A 12,530-nucleotide genomic window follows, 5' to 3' on the forward strand; every position below is an offset into this window, starting at 1 on the left:
CAGTCATTAAATATCTAGTGACTCCAAACCTTGGGCAAATAACTTCCTTAAGCATTTTAATAGAGGTGTTGTGATCAGCATTAATAGTTGGAAATAGCTTCTACACATCTAGTAACATAATCAACAGCAACCAAAATATGTGTATACCCATTAGAGGAAGGAAAGGTCCCATGTAATCAAAACCCCAAACATCAGATGGTTCAACAGCAAGTGAATAATTCATATGCATTTCCTGACGCTTACCAATATTACCAATTCTTTGACCTTCATCACAAGATAAAACAAACTTACGGGCATCCTTGAAGAGAGTAGGCCAATAAAATCCAGATTGCAATACCTTGTGAGCAGCTCTATCTCCCGCGTGATGCCCTCCATAAGCTTCGGAGTGACATTTCCATAGGATTTGTCCCTGTTCATGCTCAGGTACACAATGTATAATAATACCATCTACTCTTTCTTTATAAAGATGTGGTTCATCCCAAAAGTAATGTCTCAAATAATAGAATAATTTTTTCTTTTGTTGGTATGTGAAACTAGGTGGTATGTATTTAGCAACAATGTAATTAGCATAGTTAACAAACCAAGGAGTGTTATGACAAACATTTATTGCAGCTAATTATTCATCGGGAAAACTATCATTAATAGGTTGCGGGTCATCAAGAATATTCTCTAACCTACACAAGTTATCAGGCACAGGGTTCTCAGCTCCTTTTCTATCAGTGATATGTAAGTCAAATTCTTGTAGCAAAAGAACCCACCTAATAGGTCTAGGTTTAGTATCTTTCTTTTCACAAGATATATTATAGCAGCATGATTGGTGTGAACAATCACTTTAGAAACAACAATGTAAGATCTAAATTTATCACAAGCAGACACCACTGCTAAAAATTCTTCTTCAGTAGTAGCATAACTTCATTGAGCACTGTCTAGAGTTTTACTAGCATAATGGATAACATTTAATTTCTTATCTACTCTTTGTCCTAGAACAGCACCAACAACATAACCACTAGCATCACACATAATTTCGAAAGGCAAGTTCCAATCAGGTGGTGGAAGAATAGGTGCAGAAATCAAGGCTTTCTTAAGTGTTTCAAAGGCTTCTACACAATCATCATCAAAAACAAATGGAACATCCTTTTGTAAAATATTTGTAAGAGGCCTAGAGATTTTAGAGAAGTCTTTAATAAATCTCCTATAGAAACCAGCATGACCGAGGAAACTACGAATACCTTTGATATCTTTAGGACATGACATTTTCTCAATTGCATCAACTTTAGCTTTATCCACCTCGATAGCTCGTTCAGAAATTTTATGTCCCAAGACAATACCTTCGTTAACCATAAAGTGGCACTTCTCCCAATTCAAGACAAGATTAGTCTGCTCGCATCTCTGCAGAACTCGGTCAAGGTTGCTCAAGCAATCATTAAAAGAAGTTTCGTAAACGGAAAAATCATCCATGAAAACCTCAACAATCTTTTCACAAAAGTCAGAGAATATAGCAGTCATACATCTTTGAAGGGTAGCGGGTGTATTGCATAAAACCAAAAGGCATACTTCTATAAGCATAAGTTCCAAAAGGACAAGTGAAGGTGGTTTTCTCTTGATCAGGTTGTGAAACAGGTATTTGAGAAAAACCAGAATATCCATCAAGGAAACAAAAGTGTGTGTGCTTAGATAGTTTTTTCTAGCATTTTATCAATAAATGACAGAGGGTAATGATCTTTTCTAGTAGATTTACTTATTTTTTAAAAATCAATTACCATTCTATAGCCTGTGACAATTCTTTGTGGAAAAAGTTCATTTTTATCATTAGGAACAATAGTAATACCCCCCTTCTTAGGGACACAATGAGCATGACTTACCCATCTAATATCACCTATAGGATGAATTATACCTGCTTCCACAAGCTCCAGTATTTCAGTTCTTACCACTTCTTCAATTTTAGAATTCAAACGTCATTGGTGATCAACAACGGGTTTATCATCAGGTCCCATCTTAATTTTGTGCTGACAGAGAGTGGGACTAATGCCCTTTAAGTCATCAAGAGTATATCCAATAGCAGATTAGTGCTTCTTCAGAACTTTCAATAATCTTTCTTCTTCATGTTCTGAAAGGTTAGCACTAATAATAACATGGTATATCTTTTTCTCATCAAGATAAGCATATTTCAAAGTGTCTGGCAATTGTTTTAATTCAAACACATGATCACCCTTCGGTGGAGGAGGACCTCCTAGAGTTTCAATAGGCAAATTGTGTTTAAGCAGAGGACGTTGTTCAAAGAAAATCTTATCTATTTCATTTCTTTAATGCAGATGCAAATCATTTTCATGGTCTAGCAAATATTGTTCTAGTGGGTCAGTTGGAGGCACGACAATAGAAGCAAGACCAATTATTTCATCCTTACTAGGCAATTCTTTTGTATGATGCTTTCTACTAAACTTGGAAAAATTAAACTCATGAGACTCACCACCAAAACTAACACCAACGGTTTGTTTTTCACAATCTATTTTAGCATTGACGGTGTTCAAGAAAGGTCTACCAAAGATAATGGGACAAAAGTCATCTTTTTGGGAACCAAGAACAAGAAAATCAGTAGGCTATTTTATTTTCCCACACAAGACTTCAACATCTCTAACAATCCCAAGTGGTGTGATAGTGTCTCTATTAGCAGGTTTAATAGTAACATCTATGTCCTCTATTTCAGAGGGTTCTATGTCATTCATTATTTCTTGATATAAGGTAAAAGGAATAGCACTCACGATAGTACCTATGTCACATAAACCATGATAACAGCGATCTCCTATTTTAACTGAGACAACAGGCATGCCAACAACAGGTCTATGTTTATCTTTTTCATCGGGTTTGGCAATTCTAGTAGCTTCATCACAGAAGTAAATAACATGCCCATCTATATTTTATACCAAGAGATATTCAACCATAGCAACACTAGGTTCTACTTTGATTTGTTCAGTAGGTTCAGAAGTTCTAATATTACTTTTATTGACCACGGTTGAAACCTTAGCGTGTTCCTTTATCTTTACAGGGAAAAGTGGTTTTTCAGTATAAGCAGTAGGAACAACAGGATCAACATTATAGATAATATTTTCATCTTTAGCTGGTACCGGTTTTTATTTCTTCTTTAATAGGTGGGTGATATTTAAACCACTTCTCCTTAGGGAGATCAACATGAGTAGCAAAAGATTCACAAAAGGAGGCTACTATCTCAGAGTCAAGTCCATATTTAGTGCTAAACTTTTGAAAAGCATTGGTATTCATAAAAGATTTAACACAATCATACTAAAGCTTAATACCTGACTCTTTACCTTCGTCGAGTTCCCAATCTTCAGAGTTGCGTTTAATTCTTTCCAAAAGATCCCACCTAAATTCAATAGTATTCTTCATAAAAGAACCAGTACAAGAAGTATCAAGCATGTATTGATCATCACGAGAAAGTCGAGCATAAAAATTCTGAATGATAATTTCTGTTGAGAGCTCATGATTGGGGCATGAATATAACATTGAATTAAGCCTCCCCCAAGCTAGAGCGATACTTTATCCTTCACTAGGACAAAAATTATAATGGAATTATATATATATATATATAAATTCTGATCACGATGAACTAGATGCATAGGATAAATTTTTGGGTGAAATTTCAATTTCAATCGATTCCAATTCCAAGATCCAATATCATCGCATAGCCTATGCCATGCCAATGCTTTTCCCTTTAAAGATAAAGGGAAAACCTTCTTCTTAGCTTCATCTCTGGGTAAACATGCAAGCTTAAATAATCCACAAACTTCATCCACATATATCAAGTGCATATCAGGATGTTCGGTTCCATCTCCTGCATAAGGATTAGCTAGCAGTTGCTCTATCATAGCCAAAGGAATTTCATAATTGATATTTTCAGTAGGTGCAGTAGGTTTAGGGGTAATTAATTGTGGTTCCGGTTGAGGTGAAGAGACCCGAACAAACCCCTCAAAGGATAGTTTTCCGTAGTAACAATTGACAATAAATTTTGGCACGTAGTAATAACTTTTCCTTGCCGATTTCCACTTACCAAGAGCGCTTCACTCCTTGGAAACGGTGCCAGAAAATAGCCTTGATGACCCACAAGTATAGGGGATCAATCATAGTCCTTTCGATAAGTAAGAGTGTCAAACCAATGAGGAGCAGAAGGAAATGACAACCGGTTTTCAGTAAGGTATTCTCTGCAAGCACTGAAATTATAAGTAACGAGTAGTTTTTTAGCAAGATAATTTATAACAAGCAAGTAACGATAACTGTAACAAAGGTGCAGCAAGGTAGCCCAATCCTTTTGAGGCAAAGGACATGCCAGGTCTCTTATGATAAGAAAAGCGTTCTTAAGAGTACATGGGAATATCATCTAGTCACTTTTATCATGTTGGTTTGATTTGTGTTCGCTACTTTGATAATTTGATATGTGGGTGGACTGGTGCTTAGGTGTTGCTCTTACTTGAACAAGTCTTCTGCTTATGATTAACCCCCTCGCAAGCATCCCCAACTACGAGAAAAGTATTAAGAATAAATCTAACCATAGCATTAAACTTTTGGATCCAAATCACCCCCTTACGGAATAGCGCATAAACTAGGGTTTAAGCTTCTGTCACTCTCGCAACCCATAATCTAATAACTAGTCCACAATGCATTCCCTTAGGCCCAAGTATGGTGAAGTGTCATGTAGTCGATGTTCACATGACACCACTAAGGGAATCACAAGATACATACCATCAAAATATCGAACACACACTACTGTAGGATGCTGCTAATGCGACACTACGATCAGAGACCCTTCGAGAAACTATGTGCGATGCAATAATCACAAACGATGCTGTATGAAAACCGTCAGAAATGTGTAAAACGTTTGCGATGACAGATGCATCAAACATGGTTCAGGTTTTATTTGCGAGTGCGATGAAGGGCATACGGTTCAGTTCAATGAACTGTTTGCAATGAGAAGGAACAAAAGAAATGGGCAGCCAGATGAAGGCGTGTTCGATACACAGCATACAGTTCACTCAGATGAACTGTTTGTGATTAGGCAACACAAAAGAAATGGTCAACCAGATCAAAGGTGTGTGCGATATACGACATGCGGTTCACTCAGATGAACTGTTTTTGTTGAGACATGAGAGCAGAAACGGTTCAAATGAACAATATGTGTGTGATACGAGGCAAAAAAGTCTGTAATCGGAGACGTGTGTGAAGACCGATAACAACACAGACGATTACTGCTAACCTGTGTGTGTTGTGAGCAAATTATTGCTGGTATACAATTGTGAGTGATTCATGAAAGCATCACCGACGGGTTCCATTGTTTAGTCCGTGTGCGATGTGATTTTCTTTGTCCGCACAACATCTATGCTCCTTCTACAGCATCAACATATATACTTAAAAATACAACATTGCATAACCAAATTAAGCATACAATTACACAAGTTACTACACACATAACATTTCCACACACCAAAGAAATCAATTACATGCATACTAAAGTAGGAGAAACGAGGATCTAATCATCTACTTATTGTTGTGACGACGCTTGCCATTGCTCTGCTTCCGGCTGGATGCCTGGCCATTTTGGGGAAGGAGGGACTTCCTCATGTCAACGATCCTCCTGTACATGTCGTAGCTCGTGTACGCCTCCTTGGCCGCGTACACGACGTGAGCTTTATCGAGTTTCTCCATCCAAGCCGAGTGCTAGGCACGCTTGTCCTTGTTGCACGAATCCTTCATGTCTCTGTAGTAGGGGTCGATGATGGCCTTGGTGAGGTGAACCAGTGAGTCCTTCTCATGCTCCTTGCTGCCCCTGATCTTGTATTGGCCCTGGATGTCGACAAGATTCCGGCAGGCGATGCCCGAATTCTCGAGCGCCTTTACATCGTTGGAGATTTCCACCATAGTGAACATGTAGTGGGGGATGTTGACAAACCTGGAGAAACACTCGCAAGGCCTTGTGGCCAGGCAGTAGTGGTAGATGAGGACGTGGTGGTGCACGCACATCTGGGTGATGGCAACCTTGGGACGAGACCCGACACGAGCGTGGGTGTACTTGAGGTCAAACCCGACCACCTTGTACTTCTCCTTGGCAAGCAATAGCTCCATGATGTGGATGGAGTGCTCCGCCCAGACCGGGTCATTGGTGTACACCACCGAGAGGTCCATGAACCTTCTGTGGGTGTCCACCACGGCACGCATGGTGAACTGCTGCTTGTCATCGGCAGCCGCTTGGAGCGCCATTGGAGCCGCGCAAGATACCCTCTAAGAATTTCTCGTGGTGGGTGTGCTTCTTGCAATGGTGGGGCGCGATCGAAAGGTTGAAGAGACATAAGGGTAGGTTAAATGGCCGCTGTAATAAATGGAGGCCGGCCGGCCTGTAATCATCACGTCTTGTCATGACGTTCATAGCGGAGGATTCCAGAATCCAATGCATGCTTGACAACACCGCACCCCAGGCGTGGGCTTGAAGAGCCTGTTCCCGCGCTACCGTGCTATTTACCGTACAAGCTTCCCGCCCGGCTACTTTGGCCACGCGTCAGCTAGAAGAGGGAAAAATCGTGGGTGTTTATTGGAAAAAAGCTTTGTTAAAACGAAGTGTGTGGAATGGCTTCAGTCATAAGTTTACCCTTGGGTGATGAGGTCAAAGTTACACAGAAGGGTGATGGTGGACACTCGAGTGCGATAATTAAATCTGTGCTCTACAGTGCACATGGTGGAAGAAACCATTGTGTGCAATATTGTCGAAGATCGCAATGGAGTTAGCTATATAGATCGTGTGCTGTGAGATCAACAAGGTAAACTAATTCGAGAATGGTTAATAAAATCTAAGACCATTGCATATTAAGGTCAAAATAGTGCTAGCAATATACGAGTCTCATACGATGCCATTTCAATGATTGTACTACAAAAGCTCGAAATGTTACAAGGTTCAAATTTCACAGCTATATGGCTCAAATTAGAAGATTACAAGGTTCAAACTGATATTAGAAATGAAATTCAACTCATCAGCTGCAAACGCTCGCGCTGATGCGCTGAACATGGATATCAGAGAGGTTCAAACTAATATCACTGCTTCTAAGTCTGGCTTCAAAACCTCACAATTTTTGCAAAGGGGTCATCCACTGAGAAGTCATGTATGGGGTTGACCCGATGACTTCCGATTACTCTATCATCTGAAGTTCCAAAATGAAATTCAGCATTTTTGGAGCCTACTCCATTCCGCCGCAGGCGCCGGCACTGATCAACAGACCATTCATTTTTGCGAAATAAATGTAGGGCAAACCTCATTTCCTTCAGCATCCTTTCTCTCAGAACAAAGAACCTGGCGAATATAATCCCCGGTAAGGTCCCTTGGTAGGAGTTCAAAGTAATTTCTGAGAGATGCAGATCTAGGCATTCAACGTGGTTGTTATGTTGTATCACATTATCCACCACTGGGCCTAATCTTATCTGCAAAATAAGAAAACATGTTAGTGCATGCATGCAGTTTTGAACATTACTACAGGCCTAGCTATTTGGTTTGCATGATTTATAAAATGCACTAACATGCCATCTTCGATCTGACATGATTAACATGGGCATTTGATTACATTCTAGAAAAATGTAGCCTTCTTCACAAGAGGTTGGTGTGGATAAAAAGTTCCCTAAGAAAACTAGTACAGATGAATCCAAAGGAGAAACGCTTATTCAATGTAACCATATGGATCAAGCAACCAATATGGGGGTGGGGGGGCTTGTATGTACTGAAATCCTCCAAAAGAACCTTCAGAAAATGTAGTACATTGTCATTGTAAACTTGGAAAAAGGTGTCACAAATTGAACTCCCTTATGGTTAACATTTAACAGGAAAGGAACATCACCTCGAAATATAGCTTCTCTAGGCATGGAAAGCATCTCAAGAAACTGATAACTTGCTCCAGGTCGGGCCTGATAGATTCTAGTGCCAAGACCTTCACTGTGCGCAGTTTCGGGGTCAAGCTTGTCAGAATCATTTTCTGAATGACAGGCGAACAAACATCTTCAAAATTATAAATAATGTTAATTTGTAGAAGGAGAGGTAGAAGGCGGCTGTTGTACCTGAACAGGTGTGGATGCAATAACAAGTTCGGAGTATTTGTCAGACGAGTAGCCCACCACTGTCAATTTCGGCGCATAAATGACATTGATTCTTGTTGGACCTTCTTGATCAACTACAAGTAATCTCTCAAGTGCAGGTGTGTCCTGGATGACCATACCGTGGTCCACCTTTTGTGATGTCTTCCTGCCGCACCGGCAACACACATAAATAGTCCGGAGAGTCATGGAGGTGATGTGGAAGGTACTCAACCCATTGATCGCCAGAAGACGAAGGTACTCGAGTGCAGTACAACCACGGAGCAGGCACTCCATGTCACCCTTTGAGAGGCAGACGGTGACGAGCTCGAGGTGCTTCAGTCGTGGTAGAATAAGAGTTGGCGCATCATTAAGGGGCGTGAAATGGCAGTTCCTGAACTTGGCGACACACAGCATGGGCGCGAGGCGGAGTGCGGATGTTGGCAGCGATCGCATATGCCCATCATCAAAAGTGATCTCCTCAAGTTGATCTAGGGCGGGGGATCGGAACCAGTCGTCAAGCTTAGCTCGGTCCTTGCCATTGGAACAGAACTTGCCCATTCTAAGGCCTTTGGTTGGGCCAAGGTGACTGCCAAGGATCTTGGAGAACGCATCCAAGCTTTTGTGATAGTCATGGCGGAGCTCGTGGGTGTCGATGAGGTCGAGAGGGCTAGAGTTCCATAGGGGGCGCCACCGCCGGGAAAGGAGGGTTGTCCGCGGCCCATATTTGATTGGGAGGAGGGAGGTGATGACTCTCAACATATCGTCGGGGTGGCTGCTGATAAAGTCTAGGCCTGCTGGAGTCGCTTGCGGTTCTAGCTCACCCCACCTCCGCTTGTTGGTAGCCCCGTTCTACACCTCCGGAGTCTCCTTCTCAGCGGCGCTTTCTGATAGAAATGGGAGTACAGGGAGTATTTAGTTAAAACAGGGCAATAGAAAAGTGTATTGGTAACTTTAAGTTATTAGGTAGGGATATAGTAAGAAAAGGGAATAACAATTGGTTGCTTAAATACTACACAATTCATTTGACATTGCTGGGTAAGTCAACAATGTAGATAGTTGAAAAGAAAACTTACTTCGAACAAAGTCTGGATGGATGATTTTGTCGGGGAAGTTAGCATATATCTCATGACCAGGCCCTTCTATGTGCAGTGCAATTTTTAGTGCCAACTTTCAATACATAAAACTTTGCAATTTCATTCCAAAAGCCAGTGCCAAAATAGGAGTCACCACGTTCATCAAGTCTTATAGTAGCAACGATTGTAAATCCATGGTTTGTGTGTAGTATGACATTCGTGGAGCCTTGATGTATGTAAAGGGAAAAATTGTGCACTACATAATCTGTTGTATAGCGAGGGATGTCCTGCAAAAAATGGTAGGATTGTTAAAGAAAATATGGTAACATGCAAATATGGGCCCAAATTGAAAGAACTGTACTGCTGTTGAAATCGAAGGACAAAAGTCTATAATTAAACAGATATGATAAACATGATGTCATGGAAATACGAGAGTAATCGAAAGAACAATACATCATTAATTTGCCTAATATAGAAAGAATAGGGGAAAATCCCCTTTGACGTATATGGTGCATGTGGCACCTTTTATCCAAATGTAGCAATATTTAGAATATGTTCAGCAAAGTAGGCCATGCCAACCGATTTAGGGTGAGATTGAACATACTGTGCGCGTCCTCAAGTTATCTGGTACGATGAGATGGAATCTCTGGCGGCGGTCGCCAAGTCCTGAAGTGTCGGCGCACTATACATTCTATGAATGAAAGAGAACCCTCAAATTAGCTCAAATAAAAATGAATTCACGGCGATTTCCGTCGGGTGATTAAAGGAGGCAGATGAACTGGAATAAGAGATGAGATAATATCTCGTTAAATTAGTTACCTTGTCGTCCACGAGAAAGAACCCTCTGTACGGCAGATTCCCCAACTGAGCGGAGCTGGGTCGACCGCGAGCAGCGTCGAGAAAGTCGATGGCGATAGGCGGCGCAAGGGGAAGTGGCAAGATGCGGTGGGCTTTGCCAGCACCGGCAGGCGGCTAGCTAAGTGTTTGCCGCCGCGATAGGCGGTGCCATGGCATAGACGCGGAGTAGCTTGTGCAGGTGTGAATGGGGAACATACCGGAGGGGCCGAGGGGGTGGCAGGCGGGGTGAGGGTTTTTGTGACGTGGGGATGGTGAGGGTTTTCTTTTTTATTTTTGAATTGGGTGGTGAGGGTTTTCTGTCCCACAAAGAATTTTGGGGGTGACGGTTTGCTAGAGCGAACCGTGTGAGATTGACGTAGCAGGCAAAATGAAAGTCATTGCACACGGTTCCAATTTTGGGAACCGTGTGTGATTGACGTACTACCTCCATCCTGGTTTATTGGTCCCCCATTGTAATTTTTACCAAATTTGGTGAAATATTTAACATACTCAGACATACATAATAAGCGTACACATAGATAAGAATAATTCAACCATAAGTAGTACATAGTTCAACAATATTAAGCATACTCAAGAGTACATATATAGTTCCATCCATCCCACATCTCATCTCACAGGCCGGCATGACCATGAAGCTTCTCCAGGTACTCGGCGTACGCGCCGTGCGCCACCCTGCGAGAATACTTCTGCTTGAAGGAGCCAACGACCCGTCCTCTTGCATGCGCTAGAACACTTAGATATGCATCATGAATTTTCTGGTTGCAAAATGGGCATCCATAGCCACCGTTTCGGGTCCTAATACGCCTGTTATGATTTCCCGCATAAAGCTCCCTCGGGATTTGCCTGTTGTACCTCCTATGGACATCTTCATCCTCGCTGTCCACATCGTCAGACAATACCTATACAAATAGTAAAACAAATTTGGCATCAAATCACTGATTACATGCCGTGAAGTAGGATTAGGAATTTATGGCTATTTATTTATACATATCCAGAGATTATGGTTCGATTTTTAAGCATAGTCGTCTATGTACAGACCAACCTTGAAGAAAATAATGGCACAAACATAGGTGGGTCATTCAAAATAAATTGTCAAGTCCTGGCTAGGAATTATTAGCATGAACTAACCCTAGTCGGATTACTAGCAGAAATCATTTGCACATATGACACAACTAATCACTTATCACATGTACCATTCAAACAATCAATACACTACACGGATCCAATGAAACTTACTCAGATTTCGTGGATTGGGATAACATGACCACATGATTTCTATTCCAAAAAAGGGAGGCAAGAGTAACCAGAGAAACCCTATGATCTATTTGACACATAAATGGGAATAGATGACTAACCAGCTGTCCGTCGTCATCGGAGTCGTCGCCGGAGTGGTCGTCGGAGTGGTCGTCGGAGTCGTCGCCGGAGTAGTCGTCGGAGTCGTCGCTGGAGTCGGTGTGGAACTCCGCCTCCGGCTATGGAAGCTCGACGCCGTCGAAGACGTCAGGGTGCAGCGATAACTCGCCGGCTGTTAACCCACAAGTATAGGGGATCGCAACAGTTTTCGAGGGTAGAGTATTCAACCCAAATTTATTGGTTCGACACGAGGGGAGCCAAAGAATATTCTCAAGTATAGCAGCTGAGTTGTCAATTCAACCACACCTGGAAACTTAATATCTGCAGCAAATTATTTAGTAGCAAAGTAATATGATAGTAGTGGTAACGGTAGCAAAAGTAATATTTTTGGGTTTTATAGTGATTGTAACAGTAGAAACAGAAAAGTAAATAAGCGAAGAATAATATATGAAAAGCTCGTAGGCATTGGATCGGTGATGGAGAATTATATCGGATGCGATCGATCATACAACAGTTATAACATAGGGTGACATAGAACTAGCTCCAGTTCATCAATGTAATGTAGGCATGTATTCCGAATATAGTCATACGTGCTTATGGAAAAGAACTTGCATGCCATCTTTTGTCCTACCCTCCCGTGGTAGCGGGGTCCTATTGGAAACTAAGGGATATAAGGCATCCTTTTAATAGAGTACTGGACCAAAGCATTAACACATAGTGAATACATGAACTCCTCAAACTACGGTCATCACCGGTAATGGTCCCGATTATTGTCACTTCGGGGTTAACAGATCATAATACATAATAGGTGACTATAGACTTGCAAGATAGGATCAAGAACTCACATATATTCATGAAAACATAATAGGTTTAGATCTGAAATCATGGCACTCGGGCCCTAGTGACAAGCATTAAGCATAGCAAAGTCATAGCAACATCAATCTCAAAACATAGTGGATACTAGGGATCAAACCCTAACAAAACTAACTCGATTACATGATAAATCTCATCCAAGCCATCACCGTCCAGCAATCCTATGATAGAATTACTCACGCACGGCGGTGAGCATCATGAAATTGGTGATGTAGTAAGGTTGATGATGAGGATGGCGATGGATTCCCCTCTCCG

This window comes from Triticum urartu, chromosome 6 (genome assembly GCF_003073215.2).
Source record: "Triticum urartu cultivar G1812 chromosome 6, Tu2.1, whole genome shotgun sequence".
NCBI lineage: Eukaryota > Viridiplantae > Streptophyta > Magnoliopsida > Poales > Poaceae > Triticum > Triticum urartu.